The 17,106-nt window shown below is 39.9% G+C and overlaps 1 protein-coding gene across 3 annotated transcripts in view; it reads left to right on the plus strand.

The window, feature by feature from the left end:
- DPYSL3 (dihydropyrimidinase like 3) overlaps positions 1 to 17,106 on the plus strand; it is a 54,675-nt gene that overhangs the window by 2,504 nt on the left and 35,065 nt on the right. The window lies entirely within an intron of this gene.

Consider the following 17,106-nt stretch of genomic DNA (forward strand, 5'->3'; position numbering starts at 1 on the left):
TAAAAATAAGTGTCCTGCCTTCTAACCCCATCCCAGTTATATTTCAGGAAATCTTCTCTCAGCTGACACCAACAAAAGTTGGTCCTGAAATCAGGGGTGCGTTTTTCTGATTTTGGTCAGTATGCTTCTTGAGCTCATGTTTTGTTTGTAGCCTTGGCTAGAATACAGGTGTCTGGTGAGTGATACCTACTCATCTAAGGCTATGTACACATTAGTGGCTTAAAATGCAGCAAGGTTGTAGCCCCCATCCTCCCTGCTGTGTTTTAAGTCACATTTGCCAAGTTGCTGTGCACACCAGAGGATGTCTTCACCCAATGCACATTACCTGTTTGTTTTCCTCAAGCCTACAACCCACTCACCCTGAGCTTCTGCTCATGGAGCTGTCATCTGTGCATGTAAATGTACATACTTCAGCTTAATTGTGAAATGATTGTGGATTACGTTTTCAAATCAGATGAAAGCTGATTTGAGGGGAAATGCATCAAATAGCAGTGTTTCTCAAGAAACTACATATGGATTGTGGCCGATGTCATGTGGACACGGCTTCAAATGCCAGTAGTGGCAGTGCACTGGAGCCAGAGTTAAGTGCTAAGTGTACATAGCTGGTGTTACTGATAGATGCTTCATACATGATAATTTCCATACAGAACTAACAAGTGTGGCAATGAAACAGAACCACTGTTATGTATGTGGTAGAGCTTAAGTTTTGCTGCAAGAACATGAATCAAGAATATAATGCCAATATTATTTACACAATGTATATATTTGTCACAAATAAGGTTTTTCTGATAAGTCTTATAAGTGATGGTTTACATTGTTAGTTACTCCATGCAGGAGAAAGCCACCATGCATTAACTAGTTCTGAGTTCCAAAGGGGATGGAACTGTGCCAGATACGGGCATAAGTATTGGTTGGAAGTTCTCCTGTCCATTTCTAGGTCAGTGTGGGTTGCTTCAGTGAAGTCAGCTGGAGCTGAAATCATCCATAGAATGAATTCTTATTTCATATGATTCAGTAAGGTTGCTGCTTTGCTAAGGGGCTGCCTTAACAGAATAAGGCTAATTTCACACTGAACTTCAGTTCATCCAGCTGTAGATGAGCGCCGGATCCTTGAGACTGGGACAACAGATCCTTTGTCACATGTAAGAGCTGGCACCCCTTTAAGCGTGTAAGCCAAATAAAACTGATTGGAAGATTACGTTCTTAAGCAATGAATAGGTTATAAACGAACTGTTGATAAATGCTTATAATGGTATGATAACTTCTTTTTCTCTGGTTCTGCCTAGATCTGTATTGATCTAGGGTTGTTAGTTCAGGTATTCCTGATCTGAAACTTTGGAAGAGAGCTGTGCTGGATTTTTAGCTGTGGTAGGTTTTTCTTCAAAAAGGTGCAAAGAACGTTGATTTATTAGTACTGTGCTGCCTTTCAAACAGCTTTTGCTAAATATTTGCCAAAAGAGTCTGCCGTGACACAGACTTTCAGCTACCAACTTTCTATCCAATTCCTATCTTACTATTTAGTCTTGTTTATCCCACCTTTCTTCCAAGGAGATCCTGGGAGAGTACATGGATTTCTCCCTCTCAGTATTTTTTCTTGCAACAACCCTGTGAGGTCAGTTAGACTGAAATATAGTGACTGTCACCCATTGGGGATTTGAACCCAGGTCTCCCAGATCCTGCACTTAAGCCACTGCAACACACTGTTTCTCTTAGGATCGAGACAGCATTATCACACAATTTTTATCTTTACTAACCAAATAAGATGTGTGGTGATCCTGGCTGGGGCTGGAACATGAGGGAACTTCAACCATTTGTCCCCACCACTGTTCCAATCTGGATTGAGTGGGGGGGAGTTGCAGTTGTTATTTTCTCCTAGAACATTGGCAGTCTCTGGGCTGTGTGTGTGTGTGTGTGTGTGCAATCCAGAACAGGACTGTGTTGAGGACAAATGGTTAGAGCCCCCTTTGGTCCAGAATAGGATTGGGGATTCCTGCAGCTGCTATTAAGTTAATAAAACTAGTTTGCAAGGGCCAGTCATGTGTTAACATAATATCTTTGTTCCTTTGTGCATTACGATCTACATTAGTGCATAGGCTGAACCTCAGCCCTTGAGCACCCTGGAAGCTCTGTTGCCCCACTAGGAAAGATGTTAGAATGTACAACACTCATTTATTTGGGAAGCCTATATCCTGCCTTTCCTCTAAAATAATCCCCAAGGTAGTTTAGAGAAAGAAAATTCAACACCACAAGTATAGTAAACCATGTTCAAAACATTAAAAACAGCAGACAAAAACCAATAAAACAGTTACAGGACTATAGCCAAATTTATCAGTAGAATAAATATCACTATCACCACATAAAAAACCCTCTCTCTGGTAACTACCTCCACATCCTCTAAAGGCAAGTTTGTGAACACTCACAAATATCAATGTTTTTTTTCCAAAACAAAGTTGATATGAGTAGTAATTTCTGATAAAAAAAAGAAAAGACCACAGGACATGCCCACATTGTATGCCTCAAAGAGGGTTTTCAGCCTTATGTTGCCAACATCTTTCTGGACTAATCAACCCCTTCCTTATAAAGGTGCTGTGGAGTTCCATATACTCCAGACTTCCTTTTTTCATTGAATCAATCTCAATTTTAAATCTAAACAAATACCGCATATTGATGTTATAGTAACTTTCCGTCGATTGGAAAACATCTAACTCCCTTCCATTTGTCTCCACGATCCTGAACATCAATTTTACAACATTTCTATAAACAAGTAATATGGGTTTAATCTTCAAACATCCATTTCCTCCAGGAGATGCTGAGGCTTTCAAAGCTGATGGTCCAAAAATAGACTAAAATATGTTGTAGTTGAAGGTATTGCCATTCAGCACTAGTGAGTCAAGTGGTATGTAACCTGCAAAACTGAAAATGGCAAAAAAATCCATCTAATCCTATTAAGTGGTCTAACATGTAAATAAATATCACTTCAATCCACATCTACTATTTTATTATTTATTTTCTTGTCTTTTGTTGTTATATTTTTAAATGACACTTGCCACACAGGCACTTGCCATACATACAACACCCACAAAACACCCACAAGCAGTAAACAAACTTGCCAGGCATACAGCTGTCTATTTAAGAATTCAGTACATACCATTCCCCGCTATTTCCAGTCATTTCCCACTGCCTCCAATGATTTTTATATAAGTTATGCTGCCATCAGTAATGTTTTGAAATTGTATTTATCATTTCTTCAGTTCTCTTTGACACGCAGGGTGCTCACTTTTTTAAAAAGTTGCTGCTCGCCTTCTTAAAGTTCCTCTGTTTTTCTCTCCTCTCTCTTGCTGGCTGGCTGCAGAAATGCTATTAGTATAACAACTTGTAAGGGACAAAGTTCTTAAATAAGCACAAGAAATCCACAAAACACCCAAGGAACACCTGAGCTATGGAGGGAGAAGACTGGTTGGTAAAAGGTTAAAAGGTGGGAGGAGCTGCTGTTGCTAACATAACCCTGTACTGTATATGGGGCTGCCTGTCAAGGAAACTCAGAAGCTTCAACTGAAAGCCTTATTCCCATGTTGGTGGCACATCATCCCAGAATGTATGGCATTTGAATAGCTATGTAGATACATCAGTTTATTTTTTGCTGTGTTCTACGTCCACTGTTGGAGGCAAAATGGCTTTGAATACCAGTTGCTGAGTATCACAACTGGGGAGAGCACCTGTATACTCAGGTCTTGCTTGTGGACTTCCCCTACATCTCTTAACTAGCCACTGTAAGAAAGGATGCTAGACTAGATGGGCCTTTGACTTAATCCAGCAGGGCTTTTCTTACATTCTTTGAGAATTCTTATGTCCAGTACTGATATAAATTAGATCTGTTCTAGAATGTCTGAGTAGACATATATAGGATTGCACAATAAGCAGAGCTAAAATATATGGCAAAACACTGTTTAGTGCTTTGGGAAGCATAAGGCAGAATGATTATTCTGTTAATTACATCTACTTCATCTACCTTAATCAGAAAAAAAAACATTCTATTATGTTTTCCTTTATCCAAGAATTGGACAAGTCTTTGTCTCTTCAGCATGTGGACAAGACATTTTCTCTTTTCCTAGGTAATTCTCTGAAGGGCTTTTCCTTGACAGCTGGCTGTAATACAGTATTGTACTACGCAACACAGGCTTTACTGCAATTGCAAATTACAACTTTGTTGCAGGATTAGGCACAGAGATGATCTGGTTTATGAGGGAAAATGCTCCTACTCTTCAGTGGAAGCCAATGGTCGCTAAGTAAATCTTCCATCAAAATAAGAGTTTACTGAATAATCATTCATTTGCTGGTATCTATTGCAGCATTGTGTCATGGTTTCCATTGTCTATATAAAAATCAGAATCTGTGAAATTAGTACATCTATTATTTATGTCTGACCTAAAAGAGGCCAGTTAAATTAAAAATATAAAGTGTTCCTACCGTAAGTAACTTGTAGTAGTATATAGAAAGATGAACTGAAATTGCTATAATTTGCATGAATACAGATGCAGCTATATTATCAAGCAGTTTCAAGGCCCATTTAAAATGCTTTAGATTTCTCATCTTATGGGGGGGGGGGGAGAGATGTGTCTGCCTAACTTTTGCTAATTAGGAATTTATACTACTTCAGAGAAATCGGTGCATAGCACTTGTGTGGAAGCACAAGTGTGCCCTTGAAGAGAAGGAAGAAAAGACTAGCTCTTAAATTGATTATTCTGAAGGGAAAGTTTCATTCCTAAACGGCCTCGGTCCAGTATACCTGAAGGAGCGTTTCCACCTCCATCGTTCTACCCGGACACTGAGGTCCAGCACCGAGGGCCTTCTGGCGGTTCCCTCACTGCGAGAAGCCAAGTTACAGGGAACCAGGCAGAGGGCCTTCTCAGTAGTGGCGCCCTCCCTGTGGAATGCCCTCCCACCAGATGTCAAAGAGAACAACAACTACCAGACTTTTAGAAGACATCTGAAGGCAGCCCTGTTTAGGGAAGCTTTTAATGTTTGATGTATCACAGTATTTTAATATTCTTTTGGAAGCCGCCCAGAGTGGCTAGGGAAACCCAGCCAGATGGGCGGGGTATAAATAATAATAAATTATTATTATTATTATTATTATTATTATTATTATTATTATTATTATTATTATTATTATTATTCCATATTCAAAACTGATTGTAAAACGATTAGATCACAGTTTACCTGTACTAAATATTTTTGTGTGATATTGTGTAGTGTGTACTTTGACCTACAAATGCAGAGGAGACTGATTGGTGTTTGGATGGAAATCCTCCATCCAATAAATGAAGAAACTTCTCAGTAAGTGCTACATTACAGTGGTGACTACTATTAAATGCCTAGCTAAGTGGCTGTTCAGTTTGATGGGGTCGGATGAATGGAGAAACAAGCCAAGTCCTTCTTGCTCCTAATTTCATTTCTTGAAGCTAGTTGTCCAGGCCCAGGCCATACCTCTGTGGCTGTCTTTAGCTGCAGCAGCATCTGTGGCTAGCAGGCAGGCCTTCCAGCCACTCCTTGTTTCTCCCAGCAGTTACTCGCTCAGAGTATTATTATTCTGGGACTAGTGCAGGTGGGAATGGAGGAAGACAAATGCTTGCAGTCTGTGGTACAGTTTGCTGTGACACTGATCTCCTTGACATGCTGCAGACCAGGTGTAACTGGGAGCGAAGACAAAGGCCCTGTCCTCACATCATAGTAAGCTTAGTGGGATAGTATGAATGAGCTTGCTAAAAGAGGAGCAGAGCAACTGTGATCTTCCTGGCAGCCAACATATTTGTGCATTTGCACAAAGTCATGGTTTGGCTTTCATGCAAACATGGCCAAATTGATTTTAACTTAGTTGGAATCAGCGTTCCTCTCTTCTCTCAGCTGTGTCCTGCTCAACAATAGCTGGAAGAGAAGTGGTAGTGGTTCTCTGTATACTCCTATGGGAGACAGTTTTCCTCTTCTCTTTCCCTTTGGCTCATAGTTTTTTGCAGGTATTGTTGTTGGCCTACCATTTTCCAGTCAAATATAAGGTATAAGAGCAGTGGTGGAGCTGATCCAGCTCTTTGCACAGCTGCATTGCATTTTCCCTCTTTCCCTTGCATGCCCTATTTTGCTGGTGAATGTGGCTTAGTCAAAAATATTTTGTTGGCCAAATGTGGTGGCCTGGCTGACCTAACTAATCAGTGCAGGGGAGAGATCTTGGAGGAGTTAGTATTCCATAATTAGGGACACTTGATAGGGTGCATATGCTCAGCACTTCATTGGATGCCATTTTTTCATATTTATATTCTAAAAAAATAATAGAAAACAGGCACATGCCTTTGCAAACTGGAAATGTGCCCAAATAATTTTGTGCTCAATGTATTGTTTAGAAGATACAGTTTAGAAGATTTATAATAATGGCCCCAAAGCACGAGTGCAAAACAGTAATTGTCAGTTTCAATAGCACGTAGTTTAAAAGGTTAGTGATTGATTGATTGATTGATTGATTGATACACATCTGCTCACTTGTGGAAGTGCTCTGTTGTTTAGCCACTGGCAGATATATTTTGCCTTGAAGAACAATAGACATGAGGGTGCCATTATTTTTATTTGTTTCGATTGTTTTATTTGTTACTCCCGTGGTGTAATTTCCTTTCGGACTGCCAGCTTAAGTGCACATTTGTTATGTAATTGCTTTAAGAAACTTCCTGTATTTTCATGTAGCTGTTCACATACTGATCTGTGATTCTGCTTCAGCTGTGGACTTGGGATGGAATTTAGGAAGGCAAGCCAGATTTCTCTAGTACTGCTCATTATTATCAATAGAGCTCCTGTCTTTTAGCTGATATAGCATCTCTGTGAGAAGATGATAGATTTGAGGATGAATTGGGAAGCTCATCAGATGTAATTAGAAGAATTGTTATGATTGTGTTACTTTCAGGTCATTGTCTGAATGACTTGGAAATGTGATGTAGTGGGTTTCTTTCTTTCTTTTTTTTAGTTGGCTGTTGATGAACTGTCAACAAAAAAAACTTTTCAGCCAACATGTAATGATCCAAAACTGGCCCTGTTTTGGTTTTGATGGGAACAATGAAAACTTATTTTAAGAAACTTAAGAAATAAACTAATGTCTGCAAGGTTGTTAACAGTGGCAAAGGCATGGTGAATTCTTCTGTATCATTAGAGTATTGGAAAAGTCTGGTTTGGAAATCAGCCTTGTTAGAGAAACTAACACTACAGGTACCAAAGACATACATGTAGAGCAGTTTGAAGTCAATTCGAATGATGTTGTTGCTTTTCTAAATAAAGGAAACAGTGGTTGGACACTTCCAGAAATGTATTGTTTGATGTGATATTTTGAGTTCACAGGTGTGGTACTTAACAAGATTCTTTCTGTAAAAGAGGAATTGAAAAGAAAATACTATCATGTTGGTTTGTATATGTTGTTTGTTTTATTGTATAAAGTATTTAATGTTAACAGGTGATTGCCACTTCTGCTCAGGATGAATATTATTGGTAATTATATATGGCATACAGCTTCCAGAAATGCTGCATATGTGTTGATTATGAAGAATACTTGCATAGTATCAGGATGCTTGCATATCTAAATCAGGCATGAGCTCTGAACCAAATATCCCAAACCTTTGGAGAATTATTGTATCCAGTCTTCACTAAATTTGTACTTGGTTGACAAACAATTGGAACCTACTTATTTGTATCAGGTTGGAAATGATTGGCTTTATACGTCTTGTACTGTAAAGGAGTGGACTAAAATCTAGGCTTTGGGAGATTCAGAATAGCAGTGTGCTGCTCCAGCTCTGGACCTTACATGATTTACTGATGGTGCTTTGCATTGTACTGAGTTTATGTTCAGCAAGATAATGGGAAATTTACAAATACAAATATTTGCAGTAATTGTGGTCACCTAGTGGAAGAACTGTATGCATTGCTATCGGAATAGTAGTAGTAGTAAAGCGAAATAAGGTCAGTATTGCTAACCAGAAAGATCTCACTTTGCCACCAAGTGTCCTATCCCTCCTTTCTGTAGCAGTAAGCCAAATGATCAGTCCTCTTTCCTCAACTCTTTCTTCCATGGAGTAAGTAATGCCACATCTACCTCCTAAACGACATATAACTGACTCAGCCACCCAGTTCCTTAGCAGGCTATTATGCCTAGTAATGAAAAATGAGCTGTGCTATCCCACATTGAAGTAAATTTGAATCTAAATCTAGGCCTAGTCTGTGTTAGATGCTTTTTATACTTGAATTACTATCCTAGTAGACTCAGAATTGACTTTTCATAAAGAACAGTCACAGCATCTGAGTTGGAAATGATTAAGAATCCATATTCTTTTAATTAAATTCATTGAAAACATGTTGGTTTAAATTAAGGAGGAGTGGAGGAAGAGTAAAATGTTGTTTTGTTGAAAGGGGGGGAAACCATTTAAGTTAAAGCATGATTTTTTAAAAAGTCCAGTGCTTTGGAAAACTTTCCGTTGCTGGGGTTGTTTGGCTATATAAATTAGAGGCTGAGGAGTAGGTGTAATATGTGCAGGAGATTCTAACATCTGTCTATTCCCATTGTGTGTGTTTAGTTAAAATTGTACAGGAAAATGTGCAGGGCAGAACAGAAATATATAGTACAGCTTTGAATGAAAAGCATCTGGACTGAAATCACCAATGTGTTGTCAGGAAACCCAGTTACTGTCCATTTCAAGTTTCCCAAATTCGGGGAGAGGTGCTTATGAGATCATAATTGGAAAAACAGATGTATTCAGAGGACCTTTCCTGATAGTGATTTTTTTGCTAAGTGAGCATTGATCATTTTGGCAACCATTTCTGGTTGTATTTTTTTTTCCAATAGAGATTTTGTGAAGAATTCATTTTAAAAACAACAACAAATCCTCCTGAAGAAGTGTGCATGCACACAGAAGCTTATATCCAGAACAAACTTGGTTGGTCTCTAAGGTGCTACTGGACAATTTTTTTTATTTAAATCCTCCTTAGTTACTGGATTTTAAACTCTCTTTTAAAATCACACGCTGTACCCTGATTAAAGTACAAAAGGAAAACCAAAAAAGTCAACCTAAATATAAGTCTACAGAACGTTCAAAAAGCTTCAAAATCAAGACATTAAAAAAATATTCAAACAACAGTTGTCCTAAACACCCCTTACTAACAGTCACATTTAAGTCTTGAAGGTTAAAGTGTGCATACGTGTAATGGAACTGAACAGATAGCTGGAACCTTTTTGTTTTGTTTTGTTTTTTAAATTTCATGATAGTTTTAATCAGGTAATTGCAGGAAAACATTGAAACTTAAATCTGTTTTATGATATTATCCAGTATGGCAACTTACAAAGGGTATGATAACAAAACAGTTAAAACTCGTATGTGTATTTACATTATGTCCTCAAGGTAACCAGCTATATTCTTATACATAGAAAGAAATACATCTATGGCATGGAATTAAAACTTAAACCTACATCATTTAGTAGAAAGAGATAGCAATTAATATTTTAATGGAAATAATATACAAGTGAGGCACTTTTTTGAGGTCAATAGGGTGGAAAGCAAATTGCACTAAGCAAAATATTCACAAACAAGAGGGAGGGGGAAAAACCTATGTACTTTTTTGACAGTTGTTTGCTGTTACTCCCAGAGAGAGGCAAGTGTCATGTCACTCTGTGTTTGCTGGAGGGTTTATTGGGAAGATACAGCACAGTATCATAAGCTATAAAAAATACATTTTTAAGCCCAGTATCTTGTCTCCATTAACCATCAGAGTGTTCTTGTGTCCAGGAGTCTGAGCTCACCAGATAGACCTAAACACTGGACTCCTTCTCATGATGGACAATAATGACACTTAATTAGATGATATAAACTAAGTATTGATACACTAATGGGGAGGCCTTTTATTTTCTGTCTGTCATGCTGTTAGCTGGCTATCTCCATAATGAGCTTTATTCTTGGAGAAAGGACTCTGATATTATAGCCTCGGTGGTCTATCTTTCTTGCAAGGGTATGTTGCATTGATAATTGTGGACTAAAATATAAGCATTCTGTATATGTACATAAGGCCAAACACCTATGAAAGTACAAGTGTTACTAAAAATAAGAGGTCTGTGCGCCATAGGCAAGGTATGATGGGACAGATCCCCATCTAATATATAAACTGGACCAACTGGAGTATCTGTTAGTCATAGCTAGCCCTATATACAGTATAAAAAATTGCTTTTAACATCAGTTTCACACTGTTTTATATAAAACTATGGCTAGTGAAAACATTGACGAATACTAATATTTTAATATTTAGAGACAACATAAAATGCTTTAAATGCTTAAAAGCCTGGGTGATCAGCACCTGGGATATTTTCTCCTCTTCCATGTTTCAGAAGTAGATGCTCTTTAAGATAACTTTATATTTGGGGAATTATACAGCATTTTTCTTGGTGGTACCCTTCAATATTCTGATTATTCAAAAACAAATAAATATATGGTTTGCTTGAAAGTATTGTCACACACATGTAAAACTGGAAAGAACAGCAGCAACATTGAGCCTATATCATGTTGGTGTTTTAGCAAATATTCATTCACCTCATTAATTGCCTAGGTAGTAAGGTAAATGACATGTATCTTAGATGATAGGTTATACTGCCAACATTCAGAAAAACACTGGTGAATATGATCTGTTTGGTGCATAGGATGTTCTTAATACCCCAGTGAGATCTAGAACTTGAAAGCTTTGTGGTTCTGAACCTCTTGCAGCTTTTCCTGTGTACTTCAGGTAGAGAATTTAAAATATGTTCTTCTCCATGTAGAACCTGTGCTGAAATTTTCACAGTTTCTTTATGTGTTAGGTTTTATGCATTAGTACTATCATTTAAGTTGGCAAACACACTCCTTTGTGATATTTGTCTGGCTGCTTGTTTTGTGTCAGCCATTGTCTAGTGTTCTCATAGTGTATCACAGTCTTCCCCAATCTGGTGCCCTCCAGATGATTTGGACTACAACTCCCAGCAGCCCCAGCCAACCTACTTCTTACCCAATCACTGGTATGCACCATTTCAGTACAAATGTATTATTATTGTATTTTAGTGTTTTGTTGGAAGCCACCCAGAGTGGCTGGGGAAACCCAGCCAGATGGGTGGGGTATAAATAATAAATTATTATTATTATTATTAGTCCTCAAGTAAGCAGGTGGCTTTGAGGAAATCACACAGCAACCACTGTATAGAACTCACCACATACAACAGCTGCCATACTGATGAAATTTGAAGCTGCCTGTATATGGCAGACATCTTGCATGAAATGATCCTTCAAAACTACAAATACATCAGTTCAATCAACCAAAACATCTGGGAAGTACTACATGTTGTACAGTCTCACTGTGTGTCTCAGTGCATCTCAAATTGCAGCTGTGATTGTGGGAATTCCTTGAGACTTTGACAGGCACACCATATACATGGTTACAGTGGGGAAAATAAATCGTGTGAATTTGTCTTCAGAAGTCTTTCTGTATGAGTGTGAATTAAAAGAGAGAACAGTTGCTATGGATGAATGAAGAAAAGAAATTGTCGGAAACAAAAACAAATGTCTGAGATGCTTTCCAGAAAGCAAGTTAAGGAAGCAGGAAAATGGGCATTGCTTCATACATGTCCAACTGGAGCCTGGCTAAGGCAATGTGTGGTTCCATCCATGACATCCACCTCTCAAATGGGAAATTGCTATGATCCTTTTATACTGACAAGTTTGGAGGAGGAAGTTTAGAGCAGAAATCTCACCTCCCTCTTTGCATTCTTAGTATTGTGTGTAACTAGGGGGGAGTGAAACAGGTGCTTTGGTTTTACAAACTTGCCTTTATTCTTCATTCTTGTCAGCAACTGAATTAATGCAGTGGGGAAGCTGGATACTGTTCACTGTATTGACCAGATGATAATTGCATTGGGGTGGGAAGAGAAATATCTTGCAATGAACTTTCTCCTCTTTTCTAGGCTCAGTTTACAAAATCCTAAGATGCCCTGTCCCATTCAGGATAGCTCTCTGGCTCTAACTAGCAGATTCAGGATGTGGTGCTTTCTGTTCTTCCAGAAAGAAGAGGGTAATTTGGCAAAAGCTATAATAAGCTATTTTCTCCTTCTGGCTTTCACAACTTTTCCTTGTGGCACTCTCAACAGCCAGTCATGTGGGGTGTAAAATTTTCAGTGCTTTATATTTTTGTGGGGAAAACCCAGTTTCATAGCTTCATCAGGAACAATGAATGACTTCCAATAGCAAGTATTAGGGAAGCTTGGCCATTTCAAAGTTTATAGCTTGATATACTAAATACAGGTAAAATGAACATGCTAAATTAGATTACTCTCAAGGATATCAGAAAATGTTGCAGTGCAAACTGAAAATATTCCAATGTCAGTTGCCTCAGTTGGTTTGTTTTATCCTTCTTTATACCTGTTGAATTTACTTAGTTTTTGTTTATTGGAAGCTAACGGTTCAGGCCTTCTTTTGGAGGTGGTGGTGGGAGGGAATGAACATGAACATGAACTAGAAGCTGTTCAAAGTTCAGCCCCAAAATGAACTTAATTCTCCTTTAGATTACCTAGCAATTATGGAAACTACTTCCAGGCAGGACTCTTTTTTTTCACCGAAACTCAGTTCCAGCACCTCTCAGGAGGCATTAATGGTGAGCCCCTCTTTTTCTAGAAAAATAGCACAGCTTTCAGAGATGTTTGAACTGGTTCATTGAACTGAACTAGTTCATTCTAAACCCTGCTTATCATTGCCCCCACAAACTAGGCTTTGAACTGTGTTTCAAGGCAAACAACACTGTTACAAGCAAAGTGTCACCTTTAAAAGCCTTCTTTTGTTTGAAAGCTGCTTCAGGAAGGGACAGTTTAAGAGTTAGAAGAGTAAAGTACTCCCTGCACCTATCTTAATGTTTCCAAAGAGCAACAAAACAGTTGCCTGAGTACCATTTCTGATCAAGAGCTTCATTAACTACAAAACCCAACATTTGGGATCCCCTCCAAATCTTTCGTTGGATTTTGTAGTCATTTTGTAGCTCTGCCCAAGCCAGTACTGTATTAGCACCCCAGAGTCTTGGGGCTATATTAAGACAAGGTGTTTGAGATCCATTATGAAATTTGGACAACAGTGCATTGTAGGAGGATGGGGAGCGGGGCGGATAACATCAACCCTTTCCCTGCATAGATTTCCCATTGTAAGTGCTCCCTAGCTGCCCCATAATAGGTGCTTGGGTGAAGTAATTTATGCCAGAAGACAGTGCAGTAAGGAAGGGTTCTACCTTCCCATCCCCACAGTACCAAGGTCTTGATTAATTCAGAGGGAGGAAGAGAGAGTTGTTGCTTTAAAAAAATGAAAAGGTTGGGAGAACCAATCATGGATCTCAAACATATCTAATCTGGCCCACTGCTGCAGAAATTGGGTGAGGCTTATATCATATTATATCATGCACATCAGGAAGTCATCAATGGTGTAAGGCTGATGCAGAGTATGCATACTGTTTCCAGTGTGATTTTTGGCCGAAGCAGCAAGACTTAAGCACTTTTCTTTTAAAAAAAGAAAGAAGAAAAGAGAGAGTCTTTACAAGGGTAAAAAAGAGATATGAAACAGGCCCAGAAAGGAATGCTGGCAGCACATCCCATACAGGATGAATGTAGGGAAAACCATCAAGTGGAACAACTTCTAGCCTAGACTTGGCATGGAAGTTGATGTCTTGTGCAGTGAATCTGAGAAGTAAAAGCTTTTTCAAAAATGTCATTAAAAATGAATGTTTAAAAGAATAGAAAATGTGACTTGGCAACAAAGAAAGCAGAACCTTCCCTCACTTCCCAGAACTTACATGCAGCCTGCATGGTGTAGTGTGATGTAATGGTTAGTGTAAGACTAGGACCTGGAAGACAAGGGTTCAAATCCTCACTCAGCCATGAAACTCATTGGATGACCTTGGACGAGTCTTGGCCTAATCTACTTCACAGGGTTGTGAAGTAGATTAAATGAAGTAGGAGAATGTTTGTAGATGACGTCATTAGCATCCAGCCTAGTGTTTGAAATTCCAGTGTGTGTATACTGTAAGCTCTTCAGGGTAGCCTGCCCTTTGCCCCAGCTACAGAACAGATGTAGATGACCCAACCATCCTTACCCCAAGGCTTTATGAATGCTATGACCAATAGGAACAGGCCTTTCCATTGACCATTGACCAAACAAATGAGCTTTTTGGAAGACAGGGACAGGCCTCTGGGATATGAGAACTAGGAAAGGTATAAATTTGAAGGCTGTTTTTTCTTACTACACTTGTCTATTGATTTATAAAATCTGATCTCTTCTCGGGGCTAAGATGCAGAAAATGATTATTTGTTACAGAAGTTCCATGTCTTTCTGTGGAGATCCTGTACACTAGGAAATCCAAATATTTTTATTAAGGGGATTTAATGGAACCACTAGTATATGTGCATTGCAGAAATACTCAATTTTCATTAAATAATATGCTGCACAAGAGATAAAATTAACTTCGTGCTATTTCTGAACAGAAACTCTAGCCATAGGTAGTTCTGATTACTTGCTGTCTCTTTCGCTTTATATTTAACAATTATTTGCTGTAATCTTGCTGTGTTTGACAAACCCACCGCCTGCTCCAGCTCCAAGAGAGGAGGAAGGGAATTCCTTCTACTGTAATTCCCAGTCTCTAAGCATAAGCTGCTCCACTGAGCATTTTGATGGATGCCCTTGGCTCACTTTTAATCTTCAAACCAGTATTGGCTTTTCCATGGCATGCCAGGTGGGATGCATGCGAAAGAGGAGATCTGAGAGTGGAACAAGAGTAGAAAGTGGGAAAGGTTAATCAATATGCATAAAGACTCATACAAAAGGAAGCCCATGTTTGGGTCCACTTTATTCTCTAACTTCTCTGCATGAATTCTGAGGGTGGTGTAAATTGTTGAAACGTGAAAGTCCCTGGAGGTAAAAGCTCTTCATTGCATATTTATCAAAACGAAAAATCACTGAGCAACAAGAGCTGTTACGTTACACAAGTCAGTCATTCAGTCATTCGCTAGCTACTGTGGAATTACTGAATTTCCTGTCAGCCCAACTGGCAAATGTTTTTGTCTCTATTGAAAATAAGCGTTTGTAAGGGTAAGTGTGACCCATCCCTACTGGCATAGTCTGTTGGCTGACTTGGTAGGTGGTGAACCCTAAGGCGGCTCTGTGGTCTGAGCACCCACAGTCCTGGACTCAAATCAAGGGGTTTGTGGTTAAAACCCTGGGTGCTTAGTGGGAATTCTAGAATGTGCCTTAGGATAGTTTGTTTCTTCCACAAGCTCTAGTAGCTGACTATACAATATTTCCCCTGCTCTCCCTTCAGCTTACAGAGCAGATATTTTGTACATATGTTCTGCAAATGGATGAGATTATCTCACCTCAGGTATGAAGCGCAATATCCACAAACCACATCAACAATCTTAGACCCCCTAACCACACTGTAAAACTTTTTAGAACAAAGAAAGTTTATATTCCAGAGGGCTTGATGATGAGAAACTTTTTGATTTTGCTTGTTTTGTGTCCCCCCAGCTTTATGTATGTCAGTTACTTTTCACAGGCCCTGAAAGAAATGGATTTCCAAATAAAAACCTTTGAAAAAATATTGATCATTTTGACTAAACAAAATTTAAAAATATGAAAATTCTTTAAAAAAACCGGGTGGGGGGGTTGTTCTAAAATAAAGTTAGGTATTGTAACCCTGTTGCACTTCTTCCTTTCCTGCACACACTATTTTCTGAACAACACCAAGATTTTAAAAATGGATGGGTTTTGAATTCCTTAGGGAGCACTTTCCAGTGAAATAGGGTTGAAGTGGGTTAGGTTTTCAAGCTTGGTCTAAAACCATGAGAACAAGAAGATTACTTTGCAGGGGATGGTGGAAGAATCACTACAATATGAAAAATGATAAGGTAGCAGCTTTCCAAACTGTGTGTCACAACACATTATTGCGTCAGTTGCATTGTGTAGGTGTGTCATGGGAATGCTCCCCATGTTCTTCCCAAGGCTGGAAGGGGGTTAGTTTATCCTCCGGTTTGCTAGTAAAACTGAATTACTGTGGCTTGAAATGATGCATTGTCTAAAATGTATGTCACCAAATTGGAAAGTTTGGAAAGCTGTGTAGGGATTTTAAGGCAGTGGCGTAGTGTGGGGGGTGCCAGGGGTGCCGGCCGCACCGGGCGCAACATTTGGGGGGGCGCGTTTGGCCGGCCCTCCTCGAGGAAGCAGGAACCCCACTGTCCTCGGACCTCCTCCGAAGCCTGGCGGTGGGGCGGAGAGACCTTCTCCCCGCGCCAGCCTTCGGATGGCTGTCCTGAAGACTTGTGGTGGGAGCAGTGGCGTAGCGTGGGGGGTGCAGGGGGGGCCTGCTGCACCTGGCGCAACATCGGGGGGGGGCGCGGAAGAGACTCGAGTGCTAAAATCCACGGGTTAGGGGGCGCAAATTACTTACCTTGCCCCGGGTGCTGAGAACCCATGCTACGCCACTGTTTTAAGGAGACTTTCTTACAAAAGAAACACTGCTGTAAATATGAGTACTAGCTTAACTGCTTCTTCCTTTACAAAGTTTTTAGTCTACCACATGCCAACTTAGCTGCTAAAGGTAAAGGTAAAGGTACCCCTGCCCGAACGGGCCAGTCTTGACAGACTCTGGGGTTTGTGCGCCCATCTCACATCTATTGGCCGGGGGCCAGCGCTGTCCGGAGACACTTCCGGGTCACGTGGCCAGCGTGACAACGTTGCTCTGGCGAGCCAGAGCCGCACACGGAACGCCGTTTACCTTCCCGCTGGTAAGCGGTACCTATTTATCTACTTGCCCCCGGGGGTGCTTTCGAACTGCTAGGTGGGCAGGCGCTGGGACCGAACAGCGGGAGCGCACCCCGCCGCGGGGATTCGAACCGCCGACCTTTCGATCGGCAAGCCCTAGGCGTTGAGGCTTTAGCCCACAGCGCCACCCGCGTCCCCAACTTAGCTGCTACTCTTCCACTTATGTACATTTTGTCAAAGCATCTGTTTTAGACAAGAAACAAACTAGAGTAAGGTTACCTGA

The sequence above is a fragment of the Podarcis vaucheri genome (assembly GCF_965113315.1).
Source record: "Podarcis vaucheri genome assembly, chromosome: 2".
Taxonomy (NCBI): Eukaryota; Metazoa; Chordata; class Lepidosauria; order Squamata; family Lacertidae; genus Podarcis; species Podarcis vaucheri.